Source organism: Oryx dammah, unplaced genomic scaffold (assembly GCF_014754425.2).
Source record: "Oryx dammah isolate SB20612 unplaced genomic scaffold, SCBI_Odam_1.1 HiC_scaffold_23, whole genome shotgun sequence".
Lineage (NCBI taxonomy): Eukaryota > Metazoa > Chordata > Mammalia > Artiodactyla > Bovidae > Oryx > Oryx dammah.
The window spans coordinates 78506651-78521294 of NW_024070207.1; the positions used below are offsets into that span (position 1 = coordinate 78506651).

Below are 14644 nucleotides of genomic sequence, written 5' to 3' on the forward strand. Positions count from 1 at the left end.
CCCTGGGACCAATGCTGAGGAGTGAGAGGTGTCCACTACTTTTTATATTTTATATACAGTTTGAGGTATTGATAATTATTCTCTACATTGGCATTAGCACTGCTGTCATGTAACCTGCCTTACCAACCATGACTTACTGGATTATCTCTCTACTCAATACTTTAAAGCATTTTACCAGACTAATTTGTAGTCCTACTGCACTGAGCTTTCTAGTTCAGAAATTATCCTACTGCTGCCACATGGCATGGGCTTCCCAGGTGACGCTAGTGGTAGAGAACCTGCCTGCTAATGCAGGAGATGTAAGAGATGCAGGTTCAATCCCTGGGTCGGGAAGATCGCCTGGAAGAGGAAATGGCAACCCACTCCAGTATTCTTGCTGGAGAATCCCATGGACAGAGGAGCCCAGCGGGCTACAGTCTATAGGGTCGTGGAGTCCGGCATGACTGAAGTGACTTAGCACGCATGCATGCATACCAAATGGCAACCTCTCTGGCAAATTCCCCTATTCACAAATCCCTCCAGTGGACCAGCTCATTGACAAATGCCCTATCAATCATTTGTATACAGCTCTCCTCGCTTCAGGTGCTGTCCTGATGTCATCCAGGGAGGACGTTTTACCCCATCCAAACCTGTGGGTGTCACTGTTGCAACCTTAGGTTTTGTACTGTGAGTCTGACTTGAGTGAACAGGGAGACTTCCAGTAGGCCCAGAGGTCCCCCCCAACCCCCATCAACATAACTCAGCCAGGGCCTCTGGAAGAAAGGGCAGCCCTGCCTCCCACCCACGGCCTATGGGAGATTCCTTGGAAGTGTTCATTTGGGGACAAGGAGGGAGGGGGAGAAGGCGTGATCTGAAAATCCCCAAGTTCTGCCCTTCTTCCTTCCCCCCTACTTCTGCTCCCCTCACTCTTTTGATCAACTGAAGCAGTGAAGTTCAGCTAGGGTCCAAAATCAGGACCAACCAGGTGCATTAGCCCACCCGCACCTCCACCTTCCCCTACACAGCTGTCCATTCACCAAAACTCAGGCCTCTAAGACTCAAGCCTCACCTTTCCGGTTCATCTTCCTCCCAAAAACCTGAGTGAGAGGCCTTCCAAACACTCCCTTCCTCATGACTTCTTGCTTACACAGCTCGACCCAGGCCCTTCTCAGTCCCTAGAACCTGCCCCTTACACTCCAAAGATCCAACTGAAGTGAGGCCCCTGGGAACTGGGCTTTCAGATTGGTGCAAACATTGAGCAGAACACTCAAGTGTCCTGTTGACCGGAATCTGCTTTACATAGATCTTTGTCAAAGGAAGGGCTTCCCAGGTGGCCCAGTGGTAAAGAATCTGCCTGCAATGCAGGAGACCCAGGTTCAGTTCCTGAGTCATGAAGATCCCCTGGAGGAGGAAATGGCAACTCACTCCAGTATTCTTGCCTGGAGAATCCCATGGACAGAGGACCCTGGCAGGCTATAGTCTATGGGGTCGCAAAGTTGGACACAACTAAGTGACTAACATTTTTACTTTGTCGAAGGAAAAGACTTCCAAATTCCCTCCCAGCAGACTACCTACTGGTGCTACCAGTAAGAACCCAGGTCTCCTCCAGGACATTCTGGGTCATCTAGTATGGCCCCCCGGATCCTCTTGGTCCATGTCCTTTTGTACTCTTAGAAGGTTCTGCCAGGTCTCAAGGTATGTCCCAGGGATGGATGTGCAGATATTTCCAGCAACAATTTGTGTCTTAATATTTACATGTTGGTTATGCCCTGGGAGGATTGAACCCTGTCCACCAAAAGGGGCAAATGGCAGCCTCTGCTGATGGTTACAAAGAAAGGACCTGGGCTCTGGTGGCCTTGTCTCTATTGGCTCAGCTGCCTACAAGAGTCTGGAAGCTTCTGACAGTTCACTAAACCCTAGTACCAGCTCCCTGCACTCTTACACTGTTTCCTGACCCCAGGGCCTGTTCTCTGCATGTATGCATGTATGTTCAGTCATGTCCAGCTCTTTGCAACCCCATGGACTATCACCTGCCAGGCTCCTCTGTCCATGGGATTCTCCAGGCAAGAATACTGCAGGGGGTAGCCATGTCCTTCTCCCAGGATCTTCCCGACCCAGGGATTGAACCCACCTCTCCTGCATTGGCAGGCAGATTCTTTACTGAGACACCTGGGAAGTACCCTGAGCTCTCCATTATTTTACCCCTGGGAAGAAGGTGAAGTGGAAAGTGGCAGTAGAAGGATGAAGCCTATTGTGGAAATGGTTCTCCTGCCAACCTGTCCACCTATAGGTAGTGCCCTGGATCAGGACTCAATACTTTATGGGATAACCACCAGGCCCTACTGCAGCCCTTTTCACAGAGTCTCAGCATACAAGATCACCTTCCCCAGACCCCAGCAGGAGCTCCAGGCAAGATACATGTAGTCCTGGGGTCATTACACCCCCCATCACTCTTCTGGAAAATCAACTAAAGGACTTTTCTGGTGGTCCAGTGGTTAAGACTCCACACTCCCCATGCAGGGGCCACAGGTTCGATCTCTGGTTGGGGAACTCAGAACCCGCATGCTGCACTGCAGCGCCCCCCCCCCAAAAAAAAGAAAATCCACTAAAGTGAGTAAACTGAGTTGCCCTTCACCCCTAGCATTCCACATGTCTGTGTGTGAACCTCTGATTGGAAGAGACTCTGATGGCTGAGAAGAAGCAAGTCAGGGCGGGTGGCAGTCCGGAGAGGTGTGCAGCATGGGGTCCAGCTCCACGGGTAGCCTGGGGGCTGGCCCTTCTCACCCAAGCCTCAGTTGTTGTTGTTCAATCGCCCAGTTGTGTCCAACTCTGCAACCCCATGGACTGCAGCATCTGTCCCTCACCATCTCTGGAAGTTTGCCCAAGATCATGTCCAATGTGTTGGTGATATCATCCAGCCATCTCATCCTCTGACACCCTCTTCTCCTGCCCTCAACCTTTCCCAGCATCTCCCTGAAAGATGGGCCTTACAGTCCCTACCCAGAATCCTTCTGAAGTCTGTGCTAGCGTTAGAGGATGATTAATGAGTACATTCACCCACTGGGTATTTTGGGGGTGTCAAAACACATGAAACTCTCATAACAATAACTTCCTGTATAATGTTACAGTAATTTAAATTTCTAGACCGGTAGACTTCCCTTTCGCTTTTCACTTTCTTGCGTTGGAGAAGGAAATGGCAACCCACTCCAGCGTTCTTGCCTGGAGAATCCCAGGGACAGGGGGCCCCCGTCTATGGGGTCGCACAGAGTCGGACACGACTGGAGTGACTTAGCAGCAGCAGCAGCAGTGTAGTGTAGTGATTAAGAACCTAAACACTCAAGCCAGGCCATTTGCATGCAAATCCTGCCCATTACATGTACTAGCTCTGTGACCTTGGGGAAATTACATTACCTCTTTATACCTCAGTTTCCACCTCTGTAAGATTGGTATAAAATGAATGCCTAACTCATAGGCATGTAACTTTACGTGTAAAGTGCCTGGAACAGTGCTAGGTACATAGCACTTGTAAGTATTAATTAGGAGTAGTATGATAAATGTAATTTAATGTTTAATAGTGATTATCTGTATCACTAATGATTATTTACGATATTGAAAATCATGTTTAATGTTGGGAATGATAATTTACAATATTAGAAATAATGTAAAATATTAGTAGTAATAATTGAATGCACCCTGGAAATCTTAGTTTAACTCATCATCCTGATAATCTTTCCCAGAGATGTAACAAATATTTAATATGCTCATGTGTTATTTTTTCTTATTATATCAGACTTTTACACTGCTTCCCAGCGTCCAAATCACCCCACTTACAAATACTGACATTTTCAAAGACTTCTGAGGACAAGCCCTCCCCTCAGTGATAACGTTGCCCACTATGAAGTCCTCATTGTGAACAAATCATCACATTTATAAATCTCTATTGCTGCCAAAACTATGGGTGACAAGTCTAAGCCCTTGGCATATTTCTCCTTTGAAATGTCCCCTCTCTTCACTGCACAAATTCCCTTTTCCACAAATATCCCAGTAACAAATACCTCTGTTGAGCTACCTTCTTTATTCATAAACATCTGATTGATGTATCTCCATTGATGACCTCCAACTGACAAATCTCCCCATTCACAAATACCCAGGAGCAATCTATCATCCACTGATGGACTCTAGTGACAAATATCTCTCTTGATGATTACCCAATCCGTTGGCATATCTCCTATGACCACTTAGTTGGCAAATCTCTCTATTCATGAATACCTTTCTATGACATAATTCTCATTGACAACTTCTATCAACAAATCTTCCCAAGAATACATTCTACTGGCATATCTCCCCATTCAGGTATGCCTATCAAAATGCTCTCATTGTCAAATCTTACCATTCAGAACCATTTGGAAATACTCACCATTGATATCTACCTCATTGCTAAACTCACCTGAAAAGTCTTTCTATTCATAAAGCCTCATCCATCCATATAGCCCCCACTGATTGACCACCCTTCCCCACTGACACATTTCCCCATCCTTAGATATCTCTAGTTGGAAAATCTCCCTGCTGTAACAACTCTCAATATATTACCCTATATGTTGAAACATCTCTCCATACTCCCAATGACAGATGAAGAGGTAGAACAATTCTTCCTTTTCATCAATTCCAACTGACTCTTAGGTCTCACTCTCCAGCCTGGGACACCTCCTATGCCAGTAGTGATGAAATCTGAGGACCAACCCTAGTTATACCATAGAGCACCCACCAAAGGAAATGATTAGGGTACACATACTCTCTGGATGTAGAGGTGAAGGTGGAGCTTGAAAAAAGAGATTAGTTGAAAGTCTGCACAGGAAGTTGTTAGAATCCCAGACACTCTCCAAATACCAGTCCCCACTGCAATAGAAGGCTGAAGATATGAGCGCTTTAAAAAGCAAAATAGAGAGTTCATGTGGGCAGGAATGCCCAGGCCACACCTCTTTGTTGTTAACTATTTATCCACCACTGAGCCTGGGCCTCATGCTGAATCTTTTTGAAGAGTTACAGCTCTGATGGGTGGAGGTGGGGCCACTGGTACCAGAGGGCAAGTCTCAGTGTCCTTTCCTCCCATCACATCATGAGGGCTTCCTCTGACTCCAGGCCCCTGGAAAGCAGTAGTATTAATTAAATGTTCCTTGAATCCTCTCCTGACTGAGGGTGAGCTGGGCCAGGAAAAGCTCATGCTTCAACTCCACTCACCCTCACTGTGTCTCCAGGTCCCTGCCATGAGTCCCAACTTCCTGCTGGTCCCTGCTTTGTTCCTGGCTCTGTCCCTGACCAGCCTCAGGCTGGCCCTCAGGTGCTACCAATCACACCCCCACACTATTTATTGTAACTCAGATGTGGGTAAGTCTGGGCAGACTTCAGGAAGGCCTCTAATGCAGGGACTCACAGTGAGGTTCCAGAAGAGTGGATAAAGCCCTGTGAGGTGGTTGAACCTAAACAACAGTTGTTCCGCAAACCTTTTTTTCCCCAAGTCTTGGGACGGGGAAAATCTTGAATGTTTGAAACTCAAGGGATCCCCAGACACATTTCTCCCGCCGTTTATCCCTGTGGCTTAATTCCTGGGTCTTCTTACTGAGACCATGAAGCATTATGAGTTCAAAACATCAAGGCACCCTGCTCACCTCCTTCCCCATATCCGTCTCCTCACCAAAATACAGGCCTCTGACCTTTTTCTGGCTGAGGGAATAGGGTGGGTCTTTGAGGCCCCAAAACTAGGGACGTGATACTAAGACCCAACCCCTCATCCACTAAGTATTCTTCAGTCCCAGGGTCCATCTCCCTTTCCCCCTTCACAGACAATCAATGTTCTAAAAAACCCAGAATCAACGTTTCTGGGTTATGAAAGTACTCAAATATGAAGAGCAATATGGTTATATCTATCTATCTACACACCACAGCAGTGGTGACATCCCTGGGGAGAAGTTTTCTTCTAGGAATTCCTTATCTCAGGCCAGCCTGCATGTCCCTACCCTGCATCTTCAGGCCTCTCTCTGTCCCAGCCCTAGAACAAAGTGTCCCCTCCCTGGAGCATTTTCCACCAAGTACTCCTAATCCCAGCATGCTGTGCTCCTAATTTCAGCCATCCACAGAAAATTCTGTCCCCAACCCATGGTGTCCTGGATCTTTGGGACTGAGCACTTGGGGATCACAATCTGTCCCAGCCAAGGGACATCTGGTCACACTTTACTGACCATCAGGGAATGGCATTCACCCCATTTAGGCTCTCTGATGGATGAGAAAGTGCACTGAGTTGTGTAGTCTTGGAAGGGGCTCAGGGAGGAGTATATCAGGGAGGGGTCCTGATCATCTACAGGTATGCCTGCAGGAATTCCAGCAGAGCTATTTAAAATCCTAAAAGGTGATGCTATTAAAGTGCTGCACTCAATATGTCAGCAAATTTGGAAAAACCAGCAGTGGCCACAGGACTGAAAAATGTCAATCCTCATCCCAATTCCCAAGAAGGGCAGTACTAAAGAATGTTTAAAACACCGGACAACTGTACTCATCTCCCATGCTAGTAAGGTTATGCTCAAAATCCTTCAATCTAGGCTTCAGCATTATGTGAAATGAGAACTAACTTCCAGATGTTCAAGCTGCATTTAGGAAAGGCAGAGGAACCAGAGACCAAATTGCCAACATTTGGTGGATCACAGAGAAAGCAAGCGGATTCCAGAAAAACATCTACCTCTGTTTCATTGACTACACTAAAGCCTTTGGCTGTGTGGATCATAACAATCTGTGGAAAACTCTTAAAGAGATGAGAATACAGGACCATCTTACCTGTCTCCTGAGAAACCTGTATGCAGGTCAAGAAGCAACAGTTAGAACCTTGTATGGAATAACTGATTGGTGCAGGATTGGGAAAGGAGTACAACAAGACTGTTTATTGTCACCCTGTTTATTTAACTTATATGCAGAGTGCATCATGTGAAATGTTGGGCTGGATGAGTTACAAGCTGGAATCAACATTCTGGGACAAATACCAACAACCTCAGATATGCAGATGATACCACTCTAATGGCAGAAAGTGAAGAGGGACTAAAGAACCTCTTGACAAGGGTGAAGTAGGAGAGTGAAAAAGCCAGCTTAAAACTCAATATTAAAAAACTAAGATCATGACATTTGGTCTCATCACTTCATGGCAAATAGAAGGGGAAAAGGTAGAAGCAGTGACAGATTTCCTCTTCTTGGGCTCTAAAATCACTGTGGATGGTGACTGCAGTCATGAAATTAGAAGATTGCTTCTTGGCAGGAAAGTTATGACAAACTTAGACAATATGTTAAAAAGCAAAGACATTACTTTGCTGACAAAGGTCTGTATAGTCTAGGCTATGGTTTTTCCAGATGTGAGAGTACTGTACATAAAGAAGGCAGAGCACCAAAGAATTGATATTTTTGAACGGTAATGCTGGAGAAGACTCTTGAGAGTCCCTGGGACAACGAGGACATCAAACCAATCTTAAAGGAAATCAACCCTGAATATTCACTGGAAGGACTGATACTGAAGCTGAAGCTCCAATACTTTGGCCACCTGATGGGAAGAGCTGACTCACTGGAAAAGACTCTGATGCTGGGGAAGATTGAAGGCAGGAGAAGAGGGTGATAGAGGATGAGATGGTTGGATGGCATCACCAACTAAATGGACATGAACTTGGGCAAACTCTGGGAAATGGTGAGGGACAGGGAAGCCTGGTGTGCTGCAGTCCATGGGGTCACGAAGAGTTAGACACGACTTGGCGACTGAGCAACAAAATGCCTGCAGACACAGATCCAGCTCTTCCCTGTTCTTTCTGTCCCTTGCTCTTGTTTGCTGGTCCCTTCTTCCTCTCCTGGTCCCCTGCTCCTGCTCCTTCTCCATGTTTATCCTTTTCTTCACTCCTGTACCTTCTCCTCACGCTCTTCCTGATTCACACTCTTCCTTGTTTCACTGCTGTTTGCTATTTCCTTTCACAGGTCCCTGGTGTCTGGGCCTATCCTTTATCCTTGCGGCCCTTCTCTTCCAAAAGCAGAAGCTATGTAGAGAAGCACGTGGAGCAGTGTTCTGCCCAATCACCCCCAGGTGCCTCCCTGCCACCCCTGCAAAGTCACATACCTGAGTATCAACTTTGCACAATCCCTGTGGAGGGACCCTGAGTGCAATGATATGAAGGCATAAACTTTGCTGTCTTCCTTGGTGACCTGATATCTGCTACTGAATTTTCATGTACAATAGCCTCTGGCCTTGGATCCAGACTTCTACTCAGCCACAGTGGGCTGGGGATGCTTCACCTTCAACATCATAAACCAGTCTAAGCCCTTCAACCTCCAATCACCACCTCCTCAAACCTCCAAAAAACTCCCAGCTCCTAACTGTGCTGGGGCTCTATCTGGTTCACATTCTGTTTCTTGATCTGGACACAGAAGAGAGGACTATGTTCACTGTGTGAAAATTCAATGAGCTATATACTTATGATATGTTCCCTTTTCTGAACTTGTTACACTTCAATGAAATTGGCCCCTCAAAAGAAAACCCTGTAAACTACAAAAATATACTGTGCAGCACAGAGAATATAGCCATATTTTATTATTACTATAAATGGAATATAATCAAGAAAAATTGTGAATCCCTATGTTGTACACCTAAAACTAATATAATACTGTAAATAACTTATACTTCACTTAAAAAATAAGTTAAAAAAGAAAGGGAATAAATGAAGTCCCCCACCCTCTTAACATATCTCCCTTGCTTTTTCCTTCAATTGCTCCCTCACTCCTGCACTCTCTCTTTCACACAATCCCAAAGTCACTTACCCTGTTGATTCTGACTGTGAAGCACCCTCTCTTTCCTTATATCACAGGGACCATGAATCCTGGGCCCTGAGAAGGGACTGGATCCAGAGAGGCCTTGGGTTCGGACTCTGCCTGTCACATCATGAACCCTCTACAAACATTTGCTGAGCCATAAATCACCTGGAGTGCAGGTAGCAAGGAAAGAGAAGTCCCTATTCCCATAGCAACCCACCCTCTAGGTCTGCATAACCAAGTTGATGTAAGTAGATCACCAGGCTAGGGAAGTTTGGGTGAAGAGAAGTCAAACTGTACCCCACACTTGAATGGTAAATATTTAGACACACTGAGCTAAGCATCTTAGAGGATTCCTGGTGGTCTGCAAACTGGATGGGAATAGATGAGGTAGCGGGGCCAGAGTTCTGATGTGTCTGCCATCTCAGCTTCCAAGTGTGGGGTTGGGCAAGCCTGTTCCCACAAATCCAGGGCCACCTTTTACCCCTCCATGTTGTACAGTGTTGTTGAGAAAAGAGGAAATAGGGGAGGCAAGCTGGCTGACAAAATGTCTAATGTTTCTGCCATCACCTGCCACCATTACCCACCATTAACTGTCTTCCTCTGAAGGCCTGTTCTTTCTGTCCCTGACAAAAATAGCCTTTGTATAGCTACAAAACAGCCAGGAGGTACTATCAGGAATTAATGAGGAAATATAGCTATTAAGATAGCACTGAATTGAAACAGGTATAAAGAAAGTGACCAGTGGACTAGAACAGACTCCTGAACTTGCCCACACATACATAGGAATTTAGGATATGATGGAGGTGGCATACCAGATCAGTGGGGAAAAAGGGTTATCTATAAAGGAAAAGATGAAACTGGATCCCTACCTATCTCATACTGTATATGAAAATCCATTTTAAAGAACATATGTAATAAAGATGTTTGGAAGATTGCTAGGATTGCTATATTCAGAACAGCATTATGTAAGTGAATGGATGCAACAGCCATTCTGTAATGCATGTAGAGAAGTGTTAAAGAAATGTAATAAAGATGTTTGTAAGAATGCTAAAAAGAGAAAGGAAATCAATTTCAGATGGATGAAGAATTTAAATGTCAAAAACAAAGCTTTCTCCTTGTATCATCTATTAAATTTCCATTGTACATGGATCTAAATCTGGACTTTGCATTTTTCTTCCTTTAGTCTGTTACTCTGTCTATCCACGTGTGTCATATTTGAATTAGGAAAGCTTCATAAAATGTTTGCTTGCAAAAGCATTAAACTCCTTGTAGACTGGAAAGGCTAGTCCCCCCTCAAAGCTCTTCTCTTTCAGGATTTTCCTGGCTATTCTTGCATGTTTGCTTTTTTATATGAACTTTACAATCAACTTATCCAGCTCCAGATAATAGCTTATTATGTATATTTGGGGAGATCATATTACATTTATAATTAAAAAGTAGAGACCTAAGAAGGGAAACTGATATCTTTATGATCTTAACTTATCCTATCCACAAATAAGGAATGCCTTCCCATTTGTATAAATCTACCTTTGAGTCTTTCAGGAGTGTTTTAAATTTTTCTTCATATAAGTTTGCACATATCTGTTAAACTTATTCTGAAGCATTTTATCTTTTTTTGTTGTTACCTTAAATGGGGTTTTCTCTTCTGTCTGGTTAGTTGTATATATGGAAACTACTGATTTCTGTATGTTGATTTTATATTCTGCTGTTACTATTATTGTTTGAATTTGTTATTGAATCTCCAGGGAATTTCTTGGTATACTATCATGTAATCTATAAATAGAGATATTTTTACATTTCCTTTACCCATTTTTACATCTATAATTGCTTTGCCTAGTCTAATTGCATTGGTCTAATACCTCTAAATGCAAAAAGGCAAAATGGTTGTCTGAGGAGGCCTTACAAATAGCTAAGAAAAGAAGAAAAGCTAAAGGCAAAGGAGAAAAGGAAAGATATAAGCATCTGAATGTAGAGTTCCAAAGAACAGGAATGAGAGATAAGAAAGCTTTCCTAAGTGATCAATGCAAAGAAATAGAGGAAAACAATAAAATGGGAAAGACGAGAGATCTTTTCAAGAAAATTAGAGATACCAAGAGAACATTTCCTGGCAAGAAGGGTACAATAAAGAATAGAAATGGTATGGACTTAACTGAAGCAGAAGATATTAAGAAGAGGTGGCAAGAATTCACAGAAGAACTATACAAAAAAGATCTTCATGACTCAGATAACCATGATGGTGTGATCACTCACCTAGAGCCAGACATCCTGGAATGTGAAATCAAGTGGGCCATAGAAAGCATTACTACAAACAAAGCGAGGGGAGGTGATGGGATTCCAGCTGAGCTATTTCAAATCCTTAAAGATGATGCTGTTAAAGTGCTGCACTCAATATGCCAGCAAATTTGGAAAATTCAGCAGTGGCCACAGGACTGGAAAAGGTCAGTTTTCATTCCAATCCCAAAGAAAGGCAATGCCAAAGAATGCTCAAACTACTGCACAATGGCTCATTTCATGTGCTAGCAAAGTAATGCTCAAAATTCTCTAAGCTAGGCTTCAACAGTACATAAGCCAAGAAATTCCAGATGTTCAAGCTGGATTTAGAAAAGGCAGAAGAACCAGAGATCAAATTGTCAACATCTGTTTGATCATAAAAAAAGCAAAAGAGTTCCAGAGAAACATCTACTTCTGCTTTATTGACTACACTAAGGCCTTTGACTATGTGGATCACAACAAACTGTGGAAAATTCTGAAAGAGATGGGGATATCAGACCACCTTACCTGCCTCCTGAGAAACCTCTATGCAAGTCAAGAAGCAACAGTTAGAACCAGACATGGACCAATGGACTGGTTCCAAATTGGGAAAAGAGTATTTCAAGGCTGTATATTGTCACCCTGCTTATTTAACTTCTATGCAGAGTACATCATGTGAAATGCCAGGCTGGATGGAGCACAAGCTGGAATCAGGTTTGCCGGGGGAAATATCAATAATCTTAGATATGCAGATGACACCACCTTTATGTCAGAAAGTGAAGAGGAACTAAAGAGCCTCTTGATAAAGGTGAAAGAGGAGAGTGAAAAAGCTGGCTTAAAACTCAATATTCAAAAAACAAAGATCATGGCATCTGGTCCCATCACTTCATGGCAAATAGATGGGGAAACAATGGAAACAGTGACAGACTTTATTTTCTTGGGGTCCAAAATCATTGCAGATGGTGACTGTAGCCATGAAATTAAAAGACGCTTGCTCCTTGGAAGAAAAGCTATGACCAACCTAGACAGCATATTAAGAAGCAGAGCCATTAGTTTACTGACAAAGGTCCATATAGTCAAAGCTGTGGTTTTTTCCGTAGTCATGTATGGATGTGAGAGTTGGACCATAAAGAAGGCTGAGTGCCAAGGAATTGATGCTTTTGAACTGTGGTGTTGGAGAAGACTCTTGACAATCCCTTGGACTGCAAGGAGATCCAACCAGTCCATTCTAAAGGAAATCAATCCTGAATATTCATTGGAAGGACTGATGCTGAAACTGGAGCTCCAATTCTTTGGCCACTTGATGCAAAGAGCCCACTCATTAGAAAAGACACTATGCTGGGAAAGATTGAAGGCAGGAGGAGATGGGGATGACAGAGGACAAGACGGTTGGATGGTATCACTGACTCAATGGATATGAGTTTCAGCAAGTTCTAGGAGATGGTGAAGGGCAGGGAAGCCTCGCTTTCTGGAGTCCAGTCCATGAGGTCACAAAGAGTTGGAGAAGACTGAGCGACTGAACAACAACAACAATACCTCTAAACACAGTACTAAAAAGGAGTAGAAAGAGTGGGCACCTTGCTTTGCTCCTCACCTTAATGGAAACGCTTTCAATTTTGTCCTATTAAGTTGACAGTAACTTTTGGATTGAGGTATACAAATTTGATCATGTTAAGAAGGCATGAGTTGATTTCTATTTTTGAATGGTTTTATCAGAATGGGTGCTAAACTCTGTTAAAGGCTTCAAAAATATCTATGGAAATGATCACATGACTTTCTCCTCAGATCAATTAATATGTTGTATTATATTGGGTTGGCCAAAAAGTTCATTCTGGGTTTTCCATAAGATGGTAGAGAAAAACCCAAATGATCATTTTAGCCAACCCAGTGTATTATCTATAACAAATCATTCTTGCATTCCAAGGGGGAAACTTACTACACAGTTATATTATTTTCTTAATATAGTTTTGGATTTGTTTGCTAACATTTTCTTTAGGATTTTGCATTGATATTCATGACTGAAAATTGCCTACGCATTTCTTTTTTCTGTTGTCAAAGTTATAACTGCTTTAGAAAAGTAATGTGGAAGTTTCTCTTCATTTTATGTTCTTTGGAATAATTTATGTGCCATTGGGATTAACTGATCTCTAACAGTTTGGTAGAATTCCCCTTTGAAATAATTTGGGCCTGATGCTTTTTTAAGGAGGTAGTTTCTTAATAACTTTCTTCATTCAGTTCAGTTCAGTTGCTCAGTTGTGTCCAACTCTTTGCAACCCCATGAACCTCAGCACACCAGGCCTCCCTGTCCATTACCAACTCCCAGAGTCCACCCAAATCCATGTCCATCGAGTCGGTGATGCCATCCAACCATCTCATTCTCTGTTGTCCCATTCTCCTCCTGCCTTCAGTCTTTCCCAGCATCAGGGTCTTTTCCAATGAGTCAGCTCTTAGCATCAGGTGGCCAAAAATTGGAGTTTCAGCTTCAACATGAGTCCTTCCAATGAACACCCAGGACTGATCTCCTTTAGGATGAACTGGCTGGATCTCCTCGCAGTCCAAGGGACTCTCAAGAGTCTTCTCCAACACCACAGTTCAAAAGCATCAATTCTTCGGCAGTCAGCTTTCTTCACAGTCCAACTCTCACATCTGTACATGACCGCTGGAAAAACCATAGCCTTGACTAGATGGACCTTTGTTGGCAAAGTAATGTCTCTGCTTTTTAATATGCTGTCTAGGTTGGTCATAACTTTCCTTTCAAGGAGTAAGCATCTTTTAATTTCATGGCTGCAGTCACCATATGCAGTGATTTTGGAGCTCAAAAAATAAACTCTGCCACTGTTTCCCCGTCTATTCGCCATGAAGTGATGGGACCAGATGCCATGATCTTCATTTTCTGAATGTTGAGCTTTAAGCCAACTTTTTAATTCTTCTTTTTCACTTTCATCAAGAGGCTCTTTAGTTCTTCTTCACTTTCTGCCATAAGGGTGGTGTCATCTGCATATCTGAGGTTATTGATATTTCTCCCGGCAATCTTGATTCCAGCTTGTGCTTCCTCCAGCCCAGCATTTCTCATGATGTACTCTGCATAGAAGTTAAATAAGCAGGGTGACAATATACAGCCTTGATGTACTCTTTTTCCTATTTGGAACCAGTCTGTTGTTCCATGTCCAGTTCTAACTGTTGCTTCCTGACCTTCATATAGGTTTCTCAAGAGGAAGGTCAGGTGGTCTGGTATTCCCATCTCTTTCAGAATTTTTCACAATTTATTGTGATCCACACAATCAAAGGCTTTGGCATAGTCAATAAAGCAGAAATAGATGTTTTTCTGGAACTCTCTTCCTTTTTCCATGATCCAGTGGATGTTGGCAATTTGATCTCTGGTTCCTCTGCCTTTTCTAAATCCAGCTTGAACATCTGGAAGTTCATGGTTCATGTATTGCTGAAGCCTGGCTTGGAGAATTTTGAGCATTACTTTACTAGCATGTGAGATGAGTGCAATTGTGTGGTAGTTTGAGCATTCTTTGGCATTGCCTTTCTTTGGGATTGGAATGAAAACTAACCTTTTCCAGTCCTGTGGCCACTGCTG

General features: G+C 43.4%; 1 protein-coding gene across 2 annotated transcripts in view; it reads right to left on the bottom strand.

Moving 5' to 3' along the window:
• The window catches only part of SYN1 (synapsin I), a 53140-nt gene that overhangs the window by 13864 nt on the left and 24632 nt on the right, over window positions 1–14644 (bottom strand). The gene's annotated exons all lie outside the window — the stretch shown is intronic.